The 23,233-nt window shown below is 37.5% G+C and overlaps 1 protein-coding gene across 19 annotated transcripts in view; it reads right to left on the reverse strand.

Moving 5' to 3' along the window:
- ELAVL2 (ELAV like RNA binding protein 2) overlaps positions 1–23,233 on the reverse strand; it is a 135,171-nt gene that overhangs the window by 16,197 nt on the left and 95,741 nt on the right. The window lies entirely within an intron of this gene.

The raw sequence follows: 23,233 nt of genomic DNA on the forward strand, positions 1-23,233 counted from the left end.
ATCTTTGCCAACATTGAGTCTCATGAGCTATTCCTGATCACATTCCCTTTGGTTTAGCTATAATATTCTGGACTAGCTTACTTCAAGGGACAGATATTTCACAGCATACCCCATCCTCCAGATTATTCCTAAAAATGGTCAATGGGTCTGGGGTTGATTTGCTGAGGTATAGTGATAACTACTGCCTGCTCATTTTATTATTGGCACCCACCTCTAATCCAGTTAAAAACAAACTTTCCCAATTTACACTAATATTGAAATAACTTTAGGTATGAAACACCAAACATTTTCCCCATAATCTGAATTGTGCCCACAGCTCTGCTGCCACATTTTCTTGGCTTTCCAGAAAAAAAAAAAAAAAAAAAGCCAATTTTTATACTACTTTATAAAGACGTTGTTAACTTTCACACCCCTGCCCCAATGGTGTTAACATTTAATATTCCTCTTTATTCAAACAGTTCGCTCATCAACAAGTGAAAATATACCTGTTGTTCCAAGGGCTGTATTTGGAAGTTATATTAGCACTGTCCTGTCCTACAGAAACAAGGAATTTGGAATAGTGGTGGAGAGAACATACATAACTATTCATATAGTACTTTTTCTCTCTATGCCTAAATACTTAAGAACAGTGAAGATTGGGGAACTCAAATGTACGTGAAAAACAAGTGGCCAATTTCAAGTGATATAATTTAGATGGAATCAAATCTTGGGACTGCCATAAACTGATGAAATAAGGCCAATGAATTATATATGCATTCAGTAATATGAATCAATGAAAATCTCATTTCTTTTCTGTTATAAGATTCTCAATTATTCAGAAAAGCTGAAACCCCACCAGTTGGGACCTGCATCCCTATCTAGGATTCTATGGCTTTATTTCAACAGGAGGGAGCACTCAACAAGTCAGCTGTTACTCTGTTCCAGATCATGTGACTAAAGTACTCCCATTATGAAGAGCCATGTACCATGGGCTCCAGGGTAGGCATCTACACATTCTCTAAGGAGGCTAACTTCCAACGACTGATGAAGCAAGAAGCAGCAGGAGACAGGCTCTGCATGAGATCAAGTATCGCAGGAGGCAGTGGAAATGTGGTTAAAGGTAATGGTTGATCTGTGTTCCTGGGCTCAAAACTAGGTTTAATTCATCACCAGTTCTGTGAACTTAGAACTAAGTTCTTCAAGCCTATTACCACAATTCTACCTTCTTTATATGGCTATTAGGAATAAATAATTTCTAATCCACATGAAAAGCTTCAGAATCTAAAAACCTATGTGACTACATTATAAATATTATTTACCTCTACATGCATCTGAAAATTTAGGTAAACACCCAACCCATTAAAGTAGAGAGAAACCTGGGTCCATTACAGTGTTCCAGAACAATTTACTCATGCAGTGACATTCACCGCTTTGTACAATTCAGATGAGTGTAGGTGGTGTGTCTTAAAAGTCATCCTAAAATATATTTAGGAAAATGGGTTTATATTTAGTGCTTATATAAAGGCTTTGAAAACATACCTAGGTCAGTTATGTGATTTTTTTTTCCAATGTCCACTCTTCAGTTTATATTGCATCTTTAGTTCCCAGTCACATTAAAAAGTCTACAAGACAAACCTTCCCAAAACAGTCTCTTTCAGTAATATTGTCAACGAACCATTTTCCACTACCACAGGCAGGACAGGAGTGATTAGATTATATATAAACTTATGTTGGTAACAATGCTTAATGCTAAACTTACGTTTAGGGGATTATGAGACTTCACCATTTACAAGGCATTTTCACAAACTACGTATTTTGTCTGTGCCTCACAACAACTCCATGAGGTAGGCAGCATACATATTAGCATTTTGTAGCTGGGGAAACCAGCATAGACAAGGTAAATAACATGTCTAAGGTTATACACAATTAGTGTTGAATTCTGGCGTCAAACTCTGATCTTTCTCGTTCTGTGTCCTGGTCTCCTCATCCAGTTTTCCTTCCATAATACTATGGTAAATGAGCCTTTCAGTTCACTTTTTCTAAGAGTTAGGAAAAATTAAATAAATCTTGGTTGTTTCTTAAAGGCATACACAGAAAAACTGGCCACGGACAGAAAACAGGATGTTGCTAAAATTAGTTATTTTATTCCACTTCGTATTATTATTATTATTATTATTTTGAGATGGAGTCTCACTCTGTTGCTCAAGCTGGAGTGCAGTGGCATGATCTCGGCTCACTTTAACCCCTGCCTCCTGGGTTCAAGTGATTCTCCTGCCTCAGCCTTCCAAGTAGCTGGGATTACAGGCATGCACCACCACACTGGGTTTTGTATTTTTAACAGAGACAGGGTCTCACCATGTTGGCCAGCCTGGTCTCGAAAGCCTGACCTCAGATGACCCACCCGCCTTGGCCTCCCACAGTGCTGGGATTACAGGCATGAGCCACCACACCCGGCTCCATTAATATTTTTAAGAGTAACTTTTTCTAAGAAAAGAGAAGTGGCCACTAATTAAGATTAACAGACAAACTACATATCATCATTAGAATTTTTAAATTAATTTTTGTTACTTTCTAATCTCAGGAGTAAGCAATGCCATTTCCACTCACTTTCAGGAAATAAAGATGTAAGAAAGGGTAATTGCCTTCTCCTTCCTCCCAGACTAAGGCTCAAGGTTCCACCCCATCCCTTTATTTACTTTCTTATAATTAAAACAGCTTCCTTTCCCTTCCATTATCAAGGATATTACTGTCATCAACATCCTCCTTTCCTGGAAACACTTCTGCTTCCATCTCAAAAGATTATAAATAAAAAATGTATCTAGACCAAAGTGGGAAGAAGGCTGATAGTGGAATAAGGACTCACACTCTGAAGACTCAAATCAGTTACCAAACTAAATTTTTTATCTGACAATTATCAGCAACCTTCTCCATTCTGATTTTTTTTTTTCCTATGGATTTAGGTCTTGTACAGGCGCCCTCATACGCACCTAGAGAACCATGCAGGGGCTATCTTCAGAAAGCGTTCAAGTATCTTTTTGGTTCTACAAGACTAAATTCCCTTGAAGACCCAAAAGAGGGTTCGCTTTAAATGACAAGTTCTATATTAGAAATGCTTAAATACAATGGACTTCTAGCATATGTCCTACTGAGGTGAAAATAGCCTCTTTCTACACTGCAAGCTGTTCTCCATTCTACATTTGCTGGATTAATATATGGGTTTGGATTTTAAATTTTCACTGCCACTTAAACAGGTGAATATTTAATGCATGAGGAGCAAGGTTATGAAATGTCAAAACTACTAAGTGAAGGATCTAATTTAAGAGGCAGCCAGAGAGTCTGCAATTTAAATATTTAAAGATGATACAGGGAGTACAACACTGAACACCAATCTACTCCAAAGATAGCAATTTAAAACTCAGGTTTATTCTGGAATTTCTCACAACCCTACAAGTGATACAATAAACAAAGACAAGCAATACTGACATTATATGAGAGAAGGTGAGAGACAGGGAAGCAGTAAGTACTTACTACTACAGGTAAGTAAGTAAATGGCCCATGGCTTCTCAAATTGTTCTTCACAAACAAGACTAGACAGGACAAAATAAAGATAGAAATCTATCTAATTATGTCAAAATGGAACAGCTTGAAATATAGTGTATTCCTTGAATTTTTTTAAAAGCTCAGTTCTTCATCAGCAGCTAAAACTCATTATACATTAAACATGCAAAGATGAGTAACACATGTACTAAGAGTGGGCTATCAAAACAAAAGTTAATCAAAATATACAAAGAAACAAAACCATCTTATGAATTAGTACTTTATTAATTAAATATACACAGCGATGTTTAAAATCCCAGTGCATCACTTTCACAAGTCCCTCTACATGCTTTTGTCCAAACACACAACTGCTCTCGTTTCTCAGATTCATCAATGGAAAGATCAGTAACAGTGGACATTAATACCAACAGATTACAGTGATAAGGTCCATAAATGAACAAAGAAGTTCCCTCTTTTTTAAACTAAGAACACTTGAGAAGTCACCCACTGACAAGATCACCACCGAACAACTTTTATCACTTGTAAATTACTGACCCAGGACTACAAACACTAAACCTGAAAATTAGACATTTGCCACCTCAGACTTTTTTCAGAAAGCTCCATTCAATCTCTCCAGCTGAAAGGTCACAGTTATGCCTATTTAAACGGAGAGTTAATTGCTGTTCATGATGGAGTCTTCATGGGACTATCTGAAAAATGATACTACAACTGAATAAAAGTTAGCTCTAGCTCTAAGTAAGCAGTAGCAAAGGTCTTGTGACAGCATCATGGATATCTAGACAGTTGGCTACATCAGACCCTCCAAATGAGCTCAGAAGCATAGTACACAGAAGAAGGGGATCTCTAACCACAACTCAGGCCAGAGACCTCAAAATTCACCCAGAAGAAAGATGTGTACTTTGATCCGCTTCTAAATACAAAATCCTACCAGGAACAAGTCTCAAACACACATCAAGGCATACATGTATCACAGTCCAGTATTGTTTTCAATAAAGAAGGGTATATTTCATAATGGATCGAAAATGACTAAGCCTAAGATAACAATAAGAAATTAAGTATTTGCTCCAGAAAAGTTGTTAGAGCTAAAAGAAACAATCACATCAAACAGGAAATTTTATAAAAGGTATTAAAGGTTAGGGCAGTTATCTTTAATGGATATTCCAAAATACAGGATTTAGGAAACTATCAGTGGAAAATACATACAGAACCTTAAATTTTATTTTGACTGGATTTGTTGAATGTTTTAAGACTAAACAACTGCTTTAATTCAAGTGAGAAGTTCAGAGACACCGTGGAATATATTTGATAATGTCATCCTCAACTTAAATTCCCTAAAGGGCTCCCTAAGACTTTCAGATAAATTTTAGAATTCTGACTCCTTTATGATCAGAGCACTGGCTAGCTACCTTTTCTATACAAGCATACAAAACCTTCAGTAGTTTTCCAAGCTTCCTGCTCTCACTTTTCTGTGTGAAAAATAAGCTGCTCTCCTTCCAATCAGCTAAATTTCAGTCATTTCAGACACCTCATGGGTATCAACTTGTCCCTAAAGTCAACACTAATCAGTCCTCTCCACTACAGTCTGAGTTAAGTGCCTCTTACCCATACCCACACTGCATTATATGCCTTGTTCTCTCAAATACTGACTCAACCAAAATGTACTTATCTCTTAACCCTGTCTTGTGACTGACTTAACCCCTCGAAATAAGAAAACTTGTCCTCACCCTACTTTGTACATCCTGGTACCTACCACACACTTATTGTAATGAAGATGATTTATAATCACATACTAAATTGAGTTTATTTTTGAAATATTGTTTAAAAGTTAACAGAAGCCACAATCTTTGTAATATACCAAACATTACAGGCAATGGTACTTTGTGTAGAGACTAAAATGAAAATTCTATTAAACATTTCAAAAATGAAGTTTCACTTCTCAAATTTTCAAGTCCCCAGAGGTGACACAATCTTCAACAAAATAATATGGTGCTGATAGAAGGGTGTGTGTGGGGGAGTCTTAATTTTAGAGCAAAAAGAAAATACAGTGATCATTTGGTCCAATTTCTTTATATTTGGGAAAGAGGAAGATTGAGGCACAGAAAGGTAAAGTAACTTTTCCAAAGATACAAGGAAAAAGAGTTGGGTGTAGGACTCAGGGGACCTTAGCTCTTCGTCACAGGATTTTCCGTTACACCATTAGCTGCAACATAGTCTTCAAAATCATAAAATTTTCCTGTGAAATGACAGTGACTAGGATGATAATCAGACATTTCCAAGGAGATTATCCGAAGAGCTATTCCAAGAAAGAACCTTAGCTTTGCTACAAAGAATATTTTCTTGTATACACATAAGTAAATATAAAACACATCAAAATAACTGTCTTAGGACAGTTATTGTATTTCTTCTACTAGTAATGCCTGAGAATTATTTAGATGTTGGAGAAAAAATCTAATTATTTTGGGAGCTGGAAGAGAAAAATCGAACTAAGAATCCTGAGACCAGCATTTTCCACAATTAAAATGTACCAACCTACAACAGCCAGAATCTTTTTGATAGTCAGTGTCTCTGCCCTTTTATAAAATTACAAGCCATTTAACAGGAAAACAGAATGGCAACTGGTTGTTTACACTAGGAAGGCTTCTCATTTTCACATAATTTTCAAGTTTTAATGCAACCTCATTAAATAAAAGTCAAGGCAGTTGATCTTAGCTTCAACTTAAAGATGAAGCTAGGAATAAATAAGTAATGTCATAAAAATAAGTGATCCTATGACATTGTTAAAGGCAATAATAAAACTACTGAATAGCCACAGAAAAATAAAAAGTGTTCTGGCTTTAAGATCTGTATCAAGCAACTAATCATAAACTACAGACTTGACAAATTAGACCTCCATTTTCACACATCTTCAACAGCCTCTAACAAACTACACTGAGTGGGGTTTATTAAATGCTACCCAAACATATACATCCATGTGTATCAAAGAGCGTCCAAATAGGCTGCCCTGACAGGCATCTCGTTTTTATTAAAGTATAACTGGTAGATAACGTCTGCCCTTTTATTATTGTTGTTTCTCCTTGGTTCTAGTATGAAGTTGGTTCAACAAGGACATCTCATGCTGGTAAAGGCAAATGAGATACATGGTAAAAATATTCTTGAAATGCAACTTAGGCCACAAATACCTTACCGTTTCTTAAATTTTTTACCTGCAGAGATACTTAACAGAAAATAAAACAATTGAGCAATAGTAGGGGATACAGCATCTGAGGTGGAGGCAGTGAAATCAAATTCACTACGGTAGTGGCAATAGACTAGCCATTCCAAGTCTAAGCAGGAACTTGTCAATCAAAATATTCCATTGCTAATCCCGTACATTTCACTTAGCCTTTTCAGACTTTAGAAGGTGATTACAATAAAAAAGTATAAAAAATAGATGGGAGTTTTAGCTGTAACCACCAGAGTCTATTCCTACTCTCTCTGCATTAGAAAATTTTCAGTAGTGGTTAAGAATGCTAACTCCCTTACTTTTAACTTCAGAAATGAGACTGCATTTATTTGGCCACATAATATTTATAAATATTAAGTAATGTGAATAGGCTGCAACTGAGGCAATCATGAGTTAGCTTAACACCAGGATAAAAAATATATTATAAAAAGCAGAAGAGAATACACTATAACTGGTAAGTTCTGGCCACTACACAGCATATTATGAACTAGTGGTTAGGATGGAATGTTTGGATCAGAACCCTCCAATGTTAAGGAGTAAAAATGGTATGGAGTCACACAGAGCTAGGTCTAGGTCTTGGCTCTGTCACTTACCAGTTAATCATTTCCTTAGGTCTTCTATCTCTTTATTTGTAATTTGATGTTAATCACAGTACTTACCTCATGGAAACCTTACAAATATTAAATGGAACAATAAAACTACTAGCACAGAGCTGGGGAACCATAATAATGTTTTAATCATAATATCATTTTATATACATACATAGGAAACAATTCAGATAATGATAGCTCCTAACATTTATTAAGTGTTTACCATGTGCCAGACACTGTTCTGGATATGTAACATATGTTAATTCAATTGCTTCTCCAACAAGTCTATGCATTGGGTATTATCATCATCCCCAACTTATGGGACAAAAACTCAAGGAATACTAGTATCTTTGAGGTCAGGAAAGATGACACAGAGGAGGAGACTTGGCACAATAACAATGTATGCACTCTAACACCGAAACAGTGCAAAAATTACATATATAAATGAGGCTTCTTCCAAATCCATGGTGATAATTATTAAAGTTAATTCTTGAATATTCCAAGTATTTTGTAAGATGACAGCAGATGAGTGTGCTGGGAAGCCTGCAGCCTGGATGGAGGGAACATAAGGAAGGAGCTGTCTTACTGACATACAGAGAACAAATATTCAACATCTTTAAATGGGCCAACAGTAAGGCCCCAAAATTTTATTTCTCCCATCAGGCTGTTACATATTAAACCTCCCATTACCTCAATTCTCTTTTGTACAGATCTGTTGAACCTAAGCTAGTAAATGAGAAATACTCTTTTGGATAGACACAGTAGAAATATAAATGAACCTCATGGAATAACTTCTATCTTCAGATGAAAGTTATGTGTATGTTTCTGCATGTGGAATGTGTTAAAAGCTACCATGCAAATGGCCACCTGATGATTCAATATGATTTCCCAGTTTAAAAAAAATACTGAAGAGGCTACACTATCAAGTACCACTATAAAACTTTCACTTTCATTAAATATACTATTAATACATTCGAGAGACTAAAAGAAAAATCTCAGTACTCAGTAGCCAGTACTCAGATGGGTTTGAGCCTTCTTAAATATGGCCAGAGCACAAGACTGCCTCAAAGCTTCCTCCCAAGTTAATAGTATTCCCATTCAAAGCTTTTATATTACTAGGTTTTATACTTCTAGAGGGTTGAAACTAGTTTTATATGATGCCTATCTCACATAGTCGCACCCATCAAGTAGGGACTCTAATACCTGTTGAATGTATATATTCCACGGCCTTGTAAAGGAGGTTTTTCTTTTTCAAGGTGGAGTGTCGCTCTGTCTCCCAGGTTGGAGTGCAGTGGCGCGATCTTGGCTCACTGCAAGCCCCACCTCCCGGGTTCACGCCATTCTCCTGCCTCAGCCTCCTGAGTAGCTGGGACCACAGGTGCCCGCCACCACACCCGGCTAATTTTTTTGTATTTCTAATACAGATGGGGTTTCACAGTGTTAGCCAGAATAGTCTTGATATCTCCTGACCTCATGGATCTGCCCGTCTCCGCCTCCCAAAGTGCTGGGATTACAGGCATGAGCCACCGTGCCCGGCCAGGTTTTTCTGAAGTACCTCTCAAGCAAGATGATTAGAAGTTGTGGCATTTGCCCAAGTAACTTGGCTTTTGCTGCTTCACTGAAAACAATGCAGGCTAAATTGGCTTACAGATAATCAGATGTACTCATCTAATTGTTAGAAACCCATTCTCCAGCAATGGCTTTCTTTCAAGATTCTGAAACTTGACCAAATGACATCTCCAACAGATGCGATACTATCAAGATAACCATGGCAACTTTATCTCCGAAAATATACTTAAGATATAATTTGTATAGTATCTGAATATCTAGTATGCCTAAGGCACTGTCAACAGATTAAAATGCTGAGCTAGAATGTTAAACTAAAGAAGGACTAGACACTGGCTGGCATAAATAAACTGCAGGTGTCTTAAAAACCAACCAGTACTGGTTGGTAATGTGAAAAAAGAAAAAAGGTTCTCATCAAGCCAATTTCAGTGAATTTAAACATTCTAAGACTTTCATTCACTTCTTCATCCATAATCTGACAAAGAGAGAAGTACATGAAAAGGAGAAACAGATAAGAAAAGAGACGGGCAGGCGGACATTATGCAGAAAATCTCACATAAAGGGATACCTTTACTTAAATATTTGTTTTTGTATGAAACCAAAAAGCTCTTAAGTCCTTTATATATCCTTCATCCAATCATATCTTCAATGTATAGTGACACCTACCAAGAAGTTCTGAAAAACCCAAAGTTAAAAATGGCATTAAAACAAAAACAAAAACAAAACAAAACAAAAAACCTCCAAGAATTTCAACTTTTAATTTCACTTAAACTGTGACTTTTTCCATCTTTGAGCACATAGAGCAGGTCTTCACTGTCTCTTATAAGCAACAGACAGAAGTTTCCTCATATAGAGGTTATAAATAAAAACATTCTGTAAGTTGCTCTCCAAAGACAAAAATCTCGTTGCCCTCAGAGAGCAGACCAACAAATAGAAGAAAAAGGTAATGTATAGTGAATACATTTTTATCCACTTTATTAATTTATTTTATGGCCAAATAAAACTTTGTAAATGACAGGGGTAGAGGGCCATGTAGGCAGAGAATAATCCAAGGCAATGGAGAATTAGGCTTGCATACTGAATGATGAAGAGCCCAGCTGAGCCAGAATAAAGATTTCTGTAGGACACTGACAACACCAGAACAGTGAGTTGAGGGCAGAATCTAGAGCCCTTGAACGTCAGGGCAAAACTTTCATGAGCAGAGGAATAACAATCTAAATGTTCGTAAGTATTATCAGATAGAAATATAAGGAAGGAGAATATATAGACAGTTTCTCTTCATAACCCAGGTGAGGAGAACAGTCAAAATCAGTGTGGTAGTGAAGTTAAATGTAAATGCCATCTACAGTTAAGTTTCTGTTTGTACTATAACTAGAAGAAAAACTGCTTTGCAACAATGTTCAGAAACCCAAGTCTTCTTTGACCTACTTATATATACAGTAATGAAAATATAATGATCATTTCCTCTGTGTGTACATTAAATACTGCTTAGAGAAACTTCATCTTGATACCATTTGTAAATACTTAAATGAGTCCCATAGGTCTCCATGGATCTTTGCAGAGCAAGGCAAATATGTTTCTATGAGCAAATTACTTGATCTACCCAAAATTCATTCCTATAGATTCTCTTATAAATTAGGTCTTCACTAAAGGGGGATAAATGTAAAGTATAGGGCTAGGTTTAATCAAATTTTCCTGCCAATCATTTTTGTAGAAGGTTATTACTTGATAGAATAAGTATACTTTATGGTGTTCAGAGGTAAGCTTCTCCTAAAAGGTACACATCACGTGAAGGCCTCTGTGCTTTTGGATGAGACATTCCCTTATGTGTAATACATTTCTTCTTTTTCCACCCCATAAAACCTAGCTTGTAAAACATTATCACCTCTGAAATCGTCGCAGAGGCCTCTAGACAGCAAGTGGCATATCCATTTTCATTGTATTCTGCGTTCACTCATCATATATCCAAATAATGGTCGTATAAACTAAGTGCTGTCTCCTCTACGACACAATGACATCAAGGACAAGGCTACCTCTTGTCTTATTTTAATGCTGTTCCAACATTTAGCAAAGCTAACTAGCCCACACTAAGCACTCAAAATGTTTATAAAATATTTAATTACAGATACTCCCTGTCCAACACTGTATAGCCAAGATTATAACAAAAAAAACAACCTGTAATTAAATACTTTTCAAAGATTTTTACATTTGTTCATCCTGGCTCTTTGTTTTGTGGGCAAGGTGAGCATCACACACATCTTTTAAAGCTACTGACCTTCCCTACAAACTTGGAGACAGGCCTATTAGTCTTGTGCGGTTCCATATAATATAATAAAGTTCTAAGGGGAGGGAAGTCTTGAATATAAAATAACTGCTTCTACTAAATCTTTAATGTATTTAAAAAGTATTAGTCCTCAAACACCCAGAGAAAAACTCCTAACAAATAATCTTCCTCTTAAAGGATGTTTTATTTCAACAATCCTCATTCAAACACCTGTTTTAAATTTAAAACACAATCTGCAAGCCGTATCTACATTACAAGTAAACCATACGCTATCCAAGATTTAGTGTTTTGGGCCCTGATTTGACCCAATTGTCAGGGATCTAATGTATGTATACAGGTATACATATACAAAAAAGTTAGGAAGCCAGCTCACTTTCTTTCAAGGGCAGCCTGTCTTTGGTAAGCCTCAATCAGTAGAAACTGTACCAGTTTTTTAAAAATTTAAAAAGCAGTAACAGCAAACACTGCAGATTGCTTATGGCATTTAACAGGCTGAGATGGAAATTTGTGTGTGGCACGTATGATAAAGGAGAAAGCAAGGAAAAAGAGTAACAGAAATGTTATTAAAAGCCCTCCCCACAGAGCCAAAGGAAGTTTTACCTACACATATTTTGTGGAGCTGACTAAGTTATACAACTATGAAAAATTTATTCAATACATAAGGGGATAACCCCTGAAACATTAGTGAGTGTTTTATGACTTTAAGTCTACCAAGATATTTCTCTCACAACATGATTAGACATTAGAGAATAACCACAGGGAAAGCTTTTTTAAATGAACTGATTTGCAAGACTAATAGTCTCATTCAAAGACAATCCTTCATTCTCCAAGTATCTATTAGACACCTGAGCTGTATATTTCCCCTAACAGCTTTAACAAAAAATAATTACTGTATTCCTTAAACCCTTCGTGTGACAGTTGTGAAGATTTTAAAAGAAAGAGTTTTTAAGGAAAACATGGACAACCTTCACTGTACGTACACAATAAAGAGACCATATCATTGCCATCTATACAACACCTGCAGAAATTTAAAGATGGGCAGCAAGGACGGGAACAACCACCTTTATCTTTGTTCTAAGACAAAGTGTTCTCCTGCTTCAGATCTGCAGAAGCACCTTGAGAATCCCGTCCTGAGGTATTTAATTACACTGAATGATTTGGCACCAGGCCCTTTCCCCGGGTCTTGCTGATTGATAGCATCAATAACACTCACTGGCTGTAATTAAACCACCAAATAGTATCCCCTTTGCCACTTGGCAGATCAATGTTTTTTAATACTCCAAAGAACAAAGTACAAAGGTGAGAGGGGTGTTTTTACCCCTCACCTTCACAGTTCATTTGACTTTGTGCACCAGGATATACTGTAGACAATGCATATTTTACAATTCCCCCCAGACATTGCTTAATGAAGAACATGAAGAAAAATCCTTGGTTTCTTATTCATTTTTGCAACTCGGAGCAGGGGGAAAACATTCTAAGCCTTTGGCAAAAGTATCCACTGCTTTAACGTAGCTTTGCGGCGACACTCAGTTTACAGGTCAAAAGGTTTCTGAATTAAGGTTGCATATCAAAAAATTTTTTCCTTAAAAAATTGCAGCATAAAATGTGTGAAAGCTCTTATAACAGAGCAAATTCCCATTTACTGAGGCCCTGGCTAGAAAGTTCAAGTATCAAGACACTGGGTAGGGAAGGAAGAGGGGTTTCATTGGCAGGCTATAAATGTAAGACAAATTTTTATTAAATTTTAGAAGTCATTTTTTTTTTTTTTTTGAGACAGGAGTTTTGCTCTTGTTGCCCAGGTTGGAGTGCAATGGTGCGATCTCAGCTTACTGCAACCTCCGCCTCCCAGGTTCAAGCAATTCTCCTGCCTCAGCCTCCCCAGTAGCTGGGTTTACAGGCGCCTGCCTTTGTATCTCAAGTAGAGATGTGGTTTCACTATGGTGGCCAGGCTGGTCTCAAACTCTTGACCTCAGGTGATCCACCTGCCTCAGCCTCCCAAAGTGCTGGGATTACAGGCGTGAGCCACTGTGCCCGGCTCAAAAGCTGCTTTCACAATCTAACATCCTGGATCACAGAATTTAACCCCCAATCTCTATAAGACACCCTTTTTTTTTTTTTTTTTTTGAGACAGAGTCTTGCTCTATTACCCAGACTAGGGTGCAGTGGTACGATCTCAGCTCACTGCAACCTCCACCTCCCAGGTTCAAATAATTCTCCCTGCCTCAGCCTCCGGAGTAGCTGGGATCACAGGCGCCCACCACAATGTTGGGCTAATTTTTGTATTTTTTAGTAGAGATGGGGTTTTGTCATGTTGGCCAAGCTGATCTTGAACTTCTGACCTCAGGTGGTCTGCCCACCTCGGCCTCCCAAAGTGCTGGGATTACAGGTATGAACCACTTTGCCCGGCCAAGACACCCATTTTAAATGGATGGGCCCTGAAGAACCATACTGAAAATTCTCCAAATACTCTCAGAAGCAAATCAATTATGCTAACATAATTGTGATGTTGAAGTATTTAATGACACACAAATGCTTTGAAAATGAGCAAATTGTATGTGAGAGTATATATTATTTCCTAGGTAAATCCAGCACTATATTCATTAAAAACACATTAGTGAATCCCAGCCATTCAAGATAGCTTGATGTAACCTACAAATGAAAATCCTATTATTTACAAGTAGACTTGTTTTAAAATAAGCACCACAGACCTACCCAAGTGCAAATCATTAAGATCCACTGAACAGTGCTTCTCAGGTCAAGCCACCACCCGCTTAAGAATCACCTGTGGTGGCTGCTGAAATACAATTTCCTCAGTCTCTCTCTGCAGATACTCAGATTCATTAAGTCTTGGTTGGGGTGTAGAAATCTGCAATTTTTATCAACCACCACCCCATCCCACTGATTCAGATAAACATGAAAAGTGTTGGCAGTCTCTTGTGTAAAGGCATTTGAAATAATCCTCAAAACTATGGGCATATGAGGGTTTCCTAGATAGCTCATAAGAATCACGGATGCCAAGCCCTTTTCCTTGCCATCCACTGATTGTTATAAGTAAGACAAATGCCAGGTAGCCTGAAAGCAAAGCATTTAGGAATACAAATCACCTGCAAATGCAAAAATGCAGACGTAAAATAAAGCCCATGAAACTCATCCAAAGCTATTTCCAAGAACCCAGACTGGCTGGATGTGGCTCAACTGGGTTAGTCTCTTCAAAAAGGCCACTGTGCTTGATTCTATGAAGTTAGGAGCTTCTCTCAATGACTCTTTCTAGGAATATGAATAGGGTTATTTGGTTAAGGCAGGCACAAATTTCTAGACAGACATTTAACAAAACTGGAAACTAAACTTTTTCTGACTTATCAGTTTCCAGGACTACATGCTTGTTCTATTTTTCCTTGTCCTTCCTGCAGCTCACCTGATCAAGAAACCAAGAACAAAACACAAATCCAAGACTTATACCTCCAAGTCCTATTGTAGCATTCAAAAGAGTTCTTCTCAGAAGGAAGGAGAGGAGGCAGACAAGTATCAGATTGCCTGTACTGTTTTCAAAATACAGATGACCCTGGAACAACATGGGTTTGAACTGTGTGGGTGCACTTAATATGTGATTTTAGACCAACCCCTCCCTCTTCCTCTGCCTACTCAACATAAAGATGACAAGGGTGAAGGTCTTTATGATGATCCACTTCCACTTAATGAACAGTAAATATATTTTGTCTACCGTATGATTCTCTTAACATCTTCTTTGCTCTAGCTTACTTTACATTGTAAGAACACAATATGTAATAATACATGTAACATACAAAATATGTGATAATTGTTTACGTTATCAATAAGGCTTCTAGTCAACAGTAGGCTACTAGTAGTTAGGTTTTTGAGGAGTCAAAAGTTAAGACTTTTTGTCATATGGGGGCTGTTACCCATAGCCCCAGAACTGTTCAAGTGTCAACTGTACAGCCCTGTCTCGTTGCCCAAAAGCAGCAGGTCGAGACACTTCTGGAAATAAAACATCCACAAGTAATTCTAATGCAGTACATGCAGCTGAGAACGCACACTAAAAGTAATGATAGGAAAGGCTGGCAGAAGTGAAAGTAAAAGAAAATGTACCATCCATGCTTTTTAAAAGAGTCTGTGGAAATTTAAAGAGAGACCAATGTTAATGCACATTTCTGTAACTTTTAAACTAGCATCTAAGACTTACATGAACCTATCAGAAAAATATTCTTGAAGAATGGGTAGCTGCCTAAAAAACAAATTCAGGAAGTTACTACTATAATAATAATTTCACTGTTCATTACAACTGAAATAACTGAATCAATGTTAACTCACTTATCTGCTAAGTATGACCTCCAAGTCCGGTTTTCTTCTCAAACTATACGTCTGTCTGTCTCAAGAGCTCACCCTGAAAGAGGGCAGAGTTCTTCACTCCTAGGCAAAGACAGCTCCACTCCCTGGCACTAAGAGATCTGGTCCAGAAAGTCTCAAGACAAAGACACTCAAAGGCCCAAATTAAGGCCTCTATTAGTTGGTTTATTTAGAGTGGTATCTGAGCAAAACAGTTAAACATCAATAATGTGAAATGGAAAGAAAGCAACAAAAGCTACGGCATCAGCCAACATGATACTGCATTTCTGATGCCGGTAGTGCTTATTAGCTATTTCATTTTGAACAAATCCCTTTAACCTGAGCTTTATTTCATCAAAGGGATTAAGTATTTGCCTACCAGAGACTACTGCTGTTTCTGCATGAATTCAAAACAGTAAAAAGATAATAATCCTATGAAATTTGTTTGAAAAGTAGATACAGCAAAGAATTAAGGGCTCCTTCTTGGGAAGTTAACACAATCATCTTAACTTTGCAAGCCAGCTATGTGGTAGAATAGACTGAAGCCAAACTGACCTAGCACCACTTTTCCCAGGTCATAAATGAAAGAAAAGCCCTACTCCATATTCCCCTTAAAAAGCAGTGGAGAAGTAAAGCAACAAGGGCCAGCAGTGTGATGTTCACGTAGAAAAGATTTTTGGCCATCCCGATCAGTTTCAATTTATCTTATCTCACTGTTATCTTAGAACTCAAACTCAAACAGATTTTAACATGTGGCTCGACTATTTTCAGTGTCTTCTATCACGATGCACATGGTTTGCTTGAATCTCTTCCTCAGCCTCATTATTACTAGAAAACCAATTTTGCACTTAACATTCTAGACCTCTGAGCTGTTATAAGGGTCCTGCCTCAATGACTCAAATTTCTGACAGTAAGTTTCAATGACATCCCCACCACGTGAACCTTTCAATTCCACACGTGCACACACACACAGACAGCAACAATTTCCTAAACCTATACAAGTTATTACTTCTGTGGCTTTCCCCCTGCCTTACACAGAAGCAATACTCACAATGAAGGTCTTCATGAAACCTGAAATTCTCCATGCTGGTTACAGAAATGAAAGAGCCAGGGTTTTCTGGTATAGACCTCACTTAGCATAAGTTTAAGCATCTGCCATGAAGGGCTATCATACCCCTGTGGAGCATGCTTAGGTAACAAAATGATCCATCAATTCCAATAAAGATGGGTTCAGTCAACTGTTGAGACTCTTCCACCATCACTACCCAGTGTGTGGCTGGCAGGCAGGAAGTAAGCTGGGGACACTGCCACCAGGAACCCTGTTCCTCATCCTTCCCTCTTTGTAGGCTCTGCCTCTGCTCCAACAACTGTGGGAAAATCTAAAGGAAATCCATTGGAAGAATACCTAGTTATTGCCCTTTGGGAATTCCAATTAACTCTCACTTTGGAGGTAGCTAGAAGGAACAGATGTAACACAAGCGGCCTGAGGACAGGACATTCAAGCTCTGGATCTTACTTGGGCTACCTACCCATATTCCCTAGATCACACTAGGTGAGTAAGAAATTTCTGGGCTTTTTGCATGAAAAAAATTAAAGCTGAAAAGAGAGAATTCTACAAAACACATGAAGGGCATTATACAAATATCAATAAAAAAATCATCTGTCACTTCTCACTTCAAGTAAGGACTATGTAAATGGGACTCAATATAGATAGAAGAATTTTATCTAAACGTATTGAAGAAGTGCTGATAATAAGACGTAATATACTGTTCAAACTTGACATGTGGCTGTGGAAATTTCCAGAACACAAGTTAACAACGAAGTTAGGAAAACATGTACTCCGTCAGGCTGTATTCTTTAAAAGGCAAACGAACAATTTACTCCATGTTTCCATTTTTACCCCACTCCTGGTATCTACTTTTTCAATTTTTTTTTTTTTTTTTGGTCCAGATAAATGACAGTTATCAGGCTAACACCTCATAAGTAGGTCAATTAATTTGAGGCCTGGTCTTCAACCTATTACTTCTAAATTTTCCAAAGCTGCTCAAGGTAAAAGGGAAATAATGGTATATATCCAAGTTTTTAAATGAGGAATACTTTGTAGAAGATGATTTATAAATTTCTACCCTTTGTACTATCACAGAAAATAACAAACTACACAAGCCAGAGAAACACTAGGGTGGGCTGAAATGCTCAGAAAGATGTGGGGTTTAAATACAAAGCAAACCTTCCTCTCCTAATAAATACTCAAAGTCAATCCCAACACTGCTCTGCTCAAAACCCTCCGGTGCCCCATCCTCACCTACAGAACAAAACATCAACGCCTTTACATGCGCACCCAGAACACACTTCTATAACCCATAACTCAGGCTCATTCCCACATTCGCCTCCCATCCTGCTTTCTTTCTGGGCAAATTCTATATGGTTCCACTATCAACTGCTTTAAACCTTCCATGCCCTACAAAAGCCATGAACTCTCAGCATTATGACTATTAAAAGAGCCACTTATCTCAAACACAAAATTATGCTGCAGGTATTTTAACAGAGGACCTACTGGGTGGCAGGACCTTAGCATAGCTTTACTTACACTCCTGCCTGCGTATTCCCTCTCTTTCTTTACAGTGGGGACTGGTTTACACAGCATCTAAGAATATTTCCTCCTGGTCAGTATTAACTTTTATAAAAGAACAAATTATAATGATAAAGAAAAACCACCCCACTCCCAATAATCCTGTCGCAAAAGGAGTTTGAACTAGAAACTCAAATCCCAATATAAAGTTTACAGTGGCTGTGAAACTTGCAAGAGTGAAAGAGGAAGGCAGTTAAAATTATTCTCTCTTCAGGAGAGGGTGCTGCTTTTCATCAAATCATTCTATACAATAAACATGAATTCATTTAAAAAGTTACGTTTTTTCTTAATATGCAACTTGGCAGACCATCAAAAGCTTTTTTCCTCTCCTAAAAGGCAGGTAATGAACATTCTCAGTGATGAATAAATTATTTTAACAATATAAATGGAAACTTAAATGGTTAAAAGCTCTGTCCAAGATTACGCAGCCAGTTAAATCATTTTAGTAAGGTAATTTAGACAGGGTAAGACTTCAGAAATGTAGTTCTATATTCCTCCTATGTTAAGGGTCAAGTTCATGCTAAACAGAAAAAAAAAAGTATAAATATGACATTTACTAATGAGAAAAGGATAAACTAGTTAGAAAAAGGTATAAATTTAACAAAAAGTTAATGGCAATACAGTAGCTTAGAATACAGGTTTCTTAGCTTTGTTTAATCACTCAAACAGAATACAACAAATAGATAATACTATTTATAATATTCTCATTTTTATAATAGAATTTTCCAAATGTGGTTAAATTGTGGTTTAATTATTTCAGTATAAGAAATTTCATATGATTGTATATGAATTAATAACTTTTAAGCAAAGGTAAATTTTAGCCTGGTCTATAGCTGAATGATCAAGGAAAATTAAGACAAAAATCGGGCAGTTTTTCTATAGTAGTAGTTCTAGGCAGAATTTTTTTTTTCTTTTGAGGGGTTAGGACCTACCAATAACAATAAAACATTCTATTCCCTGAGATAATAGCTCCTTCTCTCCAGATAAATCAACCCCAGTTTCAGGAAAAATAAAGCATCGTAGGCCCATTGTAGGGAAGGGAAAAGCTGAGAGAGATGCTGGGAGCCATGCATCCATTTCACTGTTATGTGATAATCATCTATCCAGAGCTCTTTATGCAGAGGAGGGAGGAAGTCTATACATATTCTTGGAAATGAATGATTTTAGCTTGCTAATCATGAACTTCAGTCTGACACTATTAACCTAACAAGTCAAAAGTATTAGCTTTAAGCCATAAAAATTCCACATACTATCTAGATTTTTTCAATACTTAAGACCCCTAAAAATAAAATGAGTAGAGAAAGAGCATGAAGACTGAACTCAGTAGGTACAACCACTCGCCTCATGTATAATCCACCAAAGGAAGGATTCCCATAGGGACCTGAAGGCTTTTGGTGAAAAACCTCTCTTCCCATCAGCATACAATTTGACACTTCCATGAGATTACTCCCCCACTCCCATGCCTGAACTGTACACACATATTACCTTTTCATTACCCTCCCTAATGAGAATTTTAAAACATTTTTGTAATATTCACACTTTATTTACCATGTCAACACTGGGGGACAATGTGGGCAGGCTTAACCCAAAACAGCTGCCTCCCATGTAGTACAGGGATGATGTGATTTCACCAGAAAGGTATGCCTCTGGGACATCTCCTTAACCAGGGAAAAAAGTGACCCTTAGGACAAGAGAACTACTACCTCGAGACTTTAACCTGTATCTGCTACTACTTAAACAGCATCCTACTATGAGGTGAGTATGTTGTTTTCAATTTCAATGCCATGTTTTTTAAAAGCAAAGGCTGGTGAACCATGTTGAACTCTGAATGCTAAATGATCACCCAGGATGCTCAAGAAAAAACATTAATATTTTGGTTAACAGAATGAACCACAGGAGGATTATTAAGGTAAAATGCTATAAGACAAACTGAACTTTGCACAAAAAATACCAAATGTATAGAGAACCGCCAAACATTTTTGGTGATTCCTAAGTGCTAGGCCTTAGACTTGCTGTCATAAATTACCTGGGAAGCATAATAAAAAACAGAACCTTGAATCTCTCTTGTGGACAGTGATCTAGCAGATCTAAAGTGGATCCCAGAAACTGCATTTCCAACCCACTTCTCTGGGGATTAAGATGCAACCAAAGTTTGGAAACAAGTGCTTTAGGTCCTCACAGAGCCTGAGGGACTTCACTCACCACGGAAATACTGAATATCTGTCATTTATTCAACACACCAACTACTGCACAAAACCCTACTGAGCTAATGCTATTATGGAGCCCCAGGAGAAACTGCTAAATAAACCACCTTTCACAGCACTTGATTCACTGTTTCAATATCCCAATAACCAGGAATTTTATGAAACGCCTACTAAATGCTAAGAGTACACAAACACTTGTACGTACTAACCAATCTTCTGTACCTTTCTAAAGTAAAGCACAGTGTCCTGGCAAGAGTTTTGATATAACGATCAGAAAACAAGGGTTTGTTCTGAGTCACAGCTCTGTCTTCAACTGCCTGGTCTTGGCTAAATTGTATGACCACCAAGATCTCCACTCTGACTGGGGACAGAGAGCAGTGCTTAAGCCTAAATTACATATGGGTCCCCCTGTAATTCCAAAATGTCTGTGATTCCTCAAGGGTAAAGAATATAGACTTCAAAGACGGCAGAACTCAGCAGGAGCTGGAATAACCTGGCAAGACAGAAGCTGAAGGACAGAATTCCTTTAGATGGGCTCCAAAACATGAGATGACCACAGTTAAACTAAAAACGAGTGTGAAAGGGTATACCAGGAAGTAGGAGTTGCAAAAGCATACGCATAGACATTGGGAATAAGATCAGCTTACAACTAAAGAGCCAGTCTGACTACAGTGGAGAACAGCAATAGCACTGGCGTCACTGCTACAAAGCTCAGCCAGACGATAGGGTAAAACAGTAGAGAAACACCATTGAGTTTTGAGTGAGCAGTAACATGAGTAAAGTGGTGCTTTGTAAGAAAGTGGTGCTGACAACCACCACCAGTATAGACTAGAGGAGGGAAAAGACTTATTTATGGAATAGTATCCCAGGAAATGAAAAGGTTCAACTCAACTTCCAAATCATTCTTAAAGCTGTGAATACTAGAAAAACTTGGCTCAAGACATTGTACAGGAACACAGAATCTGCCTAATGGAAATAAGTAAACACAGAAAGAACAAACAGGCAAAGGGGATGCTATATACTTGGGGGAAATGGTTTGCTTTGCCTGTTGGACAAATCTGGGCCAAACTGAGGATACCAGCTGTTATCTGATATTTTTACAGGAATCAAATAGGGGTGGGGAAAGTAGTAGCCTGCTGTTTACCCATTACCCTGACCCACATCTCAGAAAATCAGAAATTGATGTCACAGTATAAAAGCCACAAGGCTTTACTGTCCTTTCTTCCACATATTCAGCCCAAGCAGCTGGGCCCTAAAGAGAAAAGGCTGGATTATGAACAGTAAAGGAAGCAGCTGTCATCAACTGTCTCCTTGAAGGCCACAGGCATTTCTCCTATGGAGACCTATTTTCCCCTGCATTTCTACCTTCTTTTGGATCTTAGTGCAGTGAGGATATATAGTAAAATAACTGACACATTAGAATGAAATAAGGGTAATTATTTCTGGAATGGAGAAAAGGATAGTTCCTGGGATGAGCCATCCTGACCATCTATTCCATTTTCTTCTCAACCACAACTCAGGACCTCAGAACTAGGACAAATTAGCAGCACCCCTGGAAATCAATATAAATTGAGGTAGAGAAACCTGCAAAAATCTGCTGTAGGATAGAGAGCACATGGTCTGAAGGTAACTGAACACTGGATGTCTTTTTAAAGAACACTTGTTACTTAATAGTACTAGTAAAAGATCTCTGACACAAATAAAAAGTATGCAGAGAAATATAACCAGAAAAAGTAGTTCAGACTGAAAAAACTTCAAAGCAAACTTAAGGCTTTGTCTTAGACTTTATTGGAAATCTGATTTTTCCCTTCACATTTTGATAATATACAGTAACCAGTTCATTTTCTGATTGGTGAATCTTTTCATAGGACGTTTTCTTGCTCAAGAAATACCTAGAATTCTTGGACCTCTCATATCCTAGTATATTTGGGAACCACTATATACTTTCCTTTAGATAAGACAGGGGTGGTAGGCATTTTTCTTGGGGCCCAATAAATATAAAGAATGATGTGTCAAAACCACTCAGGGCTAATAAATTACCTTAACTGGTAATTCTAAAAAAGCAACTTTAAAGCACAAAAATGATACTGCATTTCTAGATACCTGAAAAAAAGGAGCAAAAATCTTTTAGATGAGTCTCTAAGCAAGATGGATACTACAGTCAGCGTTGACTAACTTCCCCCTCACTACTTCAGGCTATCGCCTGAGCTGGTTTCTTAAATCAAGGGTGGAAAATAGGTTCACACTTGAGTCAATTCATAGAGGTTGTCTGGAACACTATTTTGAAAAATATTTGGGAGCCACATCTAGACTCTGTGAGAAAGAGTGCCATGATTGATTGGCAATGTCTGCACTGGGCAGGAGAGAGCAAATTGATGGTACATGTACTAAGAATTTGCTAGAGGCAACATCCCTCTTATTTTCTAAAGGAAAAGAAATCTACGCTGTGAATTGGATTAGCTCCCTCTCCAGAGAGAATCTACATAAGAATTTCAAAGATTCACAAAAGCGGCAAAATATCTACAAAATTATTCACTGTATGTCTTAAAAAGAAAAACAGAAAAAATAACCTATGTCATGTAAGTTCCTCCAGTCAGTCTCCTCAAAGCAAGCTGAATTTGCTAGAACAAACTACAACTCAAGCACCAAATCTAGCCTGCCACCTTTTTGTATAATCCATGAGCTAAGAATGGTTTTTACATTTTTTAACTTGGAAAAAATAAAAATAATATTTGTAACACATAAACATCTTATCAAGTTTCACTGCCCATAAATAAAGTTTTATTGGACCACGGCTGCATCCATTTGTTTATGTAGTGGCTATTACTGCTTTCAAACTGTAAAGGCAGAGTTGAG

The sequence above is a fragment of the Papio anubis genome, chromosome 13, assembly GCF_008728515.1.
Source record: "Papio anubis isolate 15944 chromosome 13, Panubis1.0, whole genome shotgun sequence".
Classification (NCBI taxonomy): domain Eukaryota; kingdom Metazoa; phylum Chordata; class Mammalia; order Primates; family Cercopithecidae; genus Papio; species Papio anubis.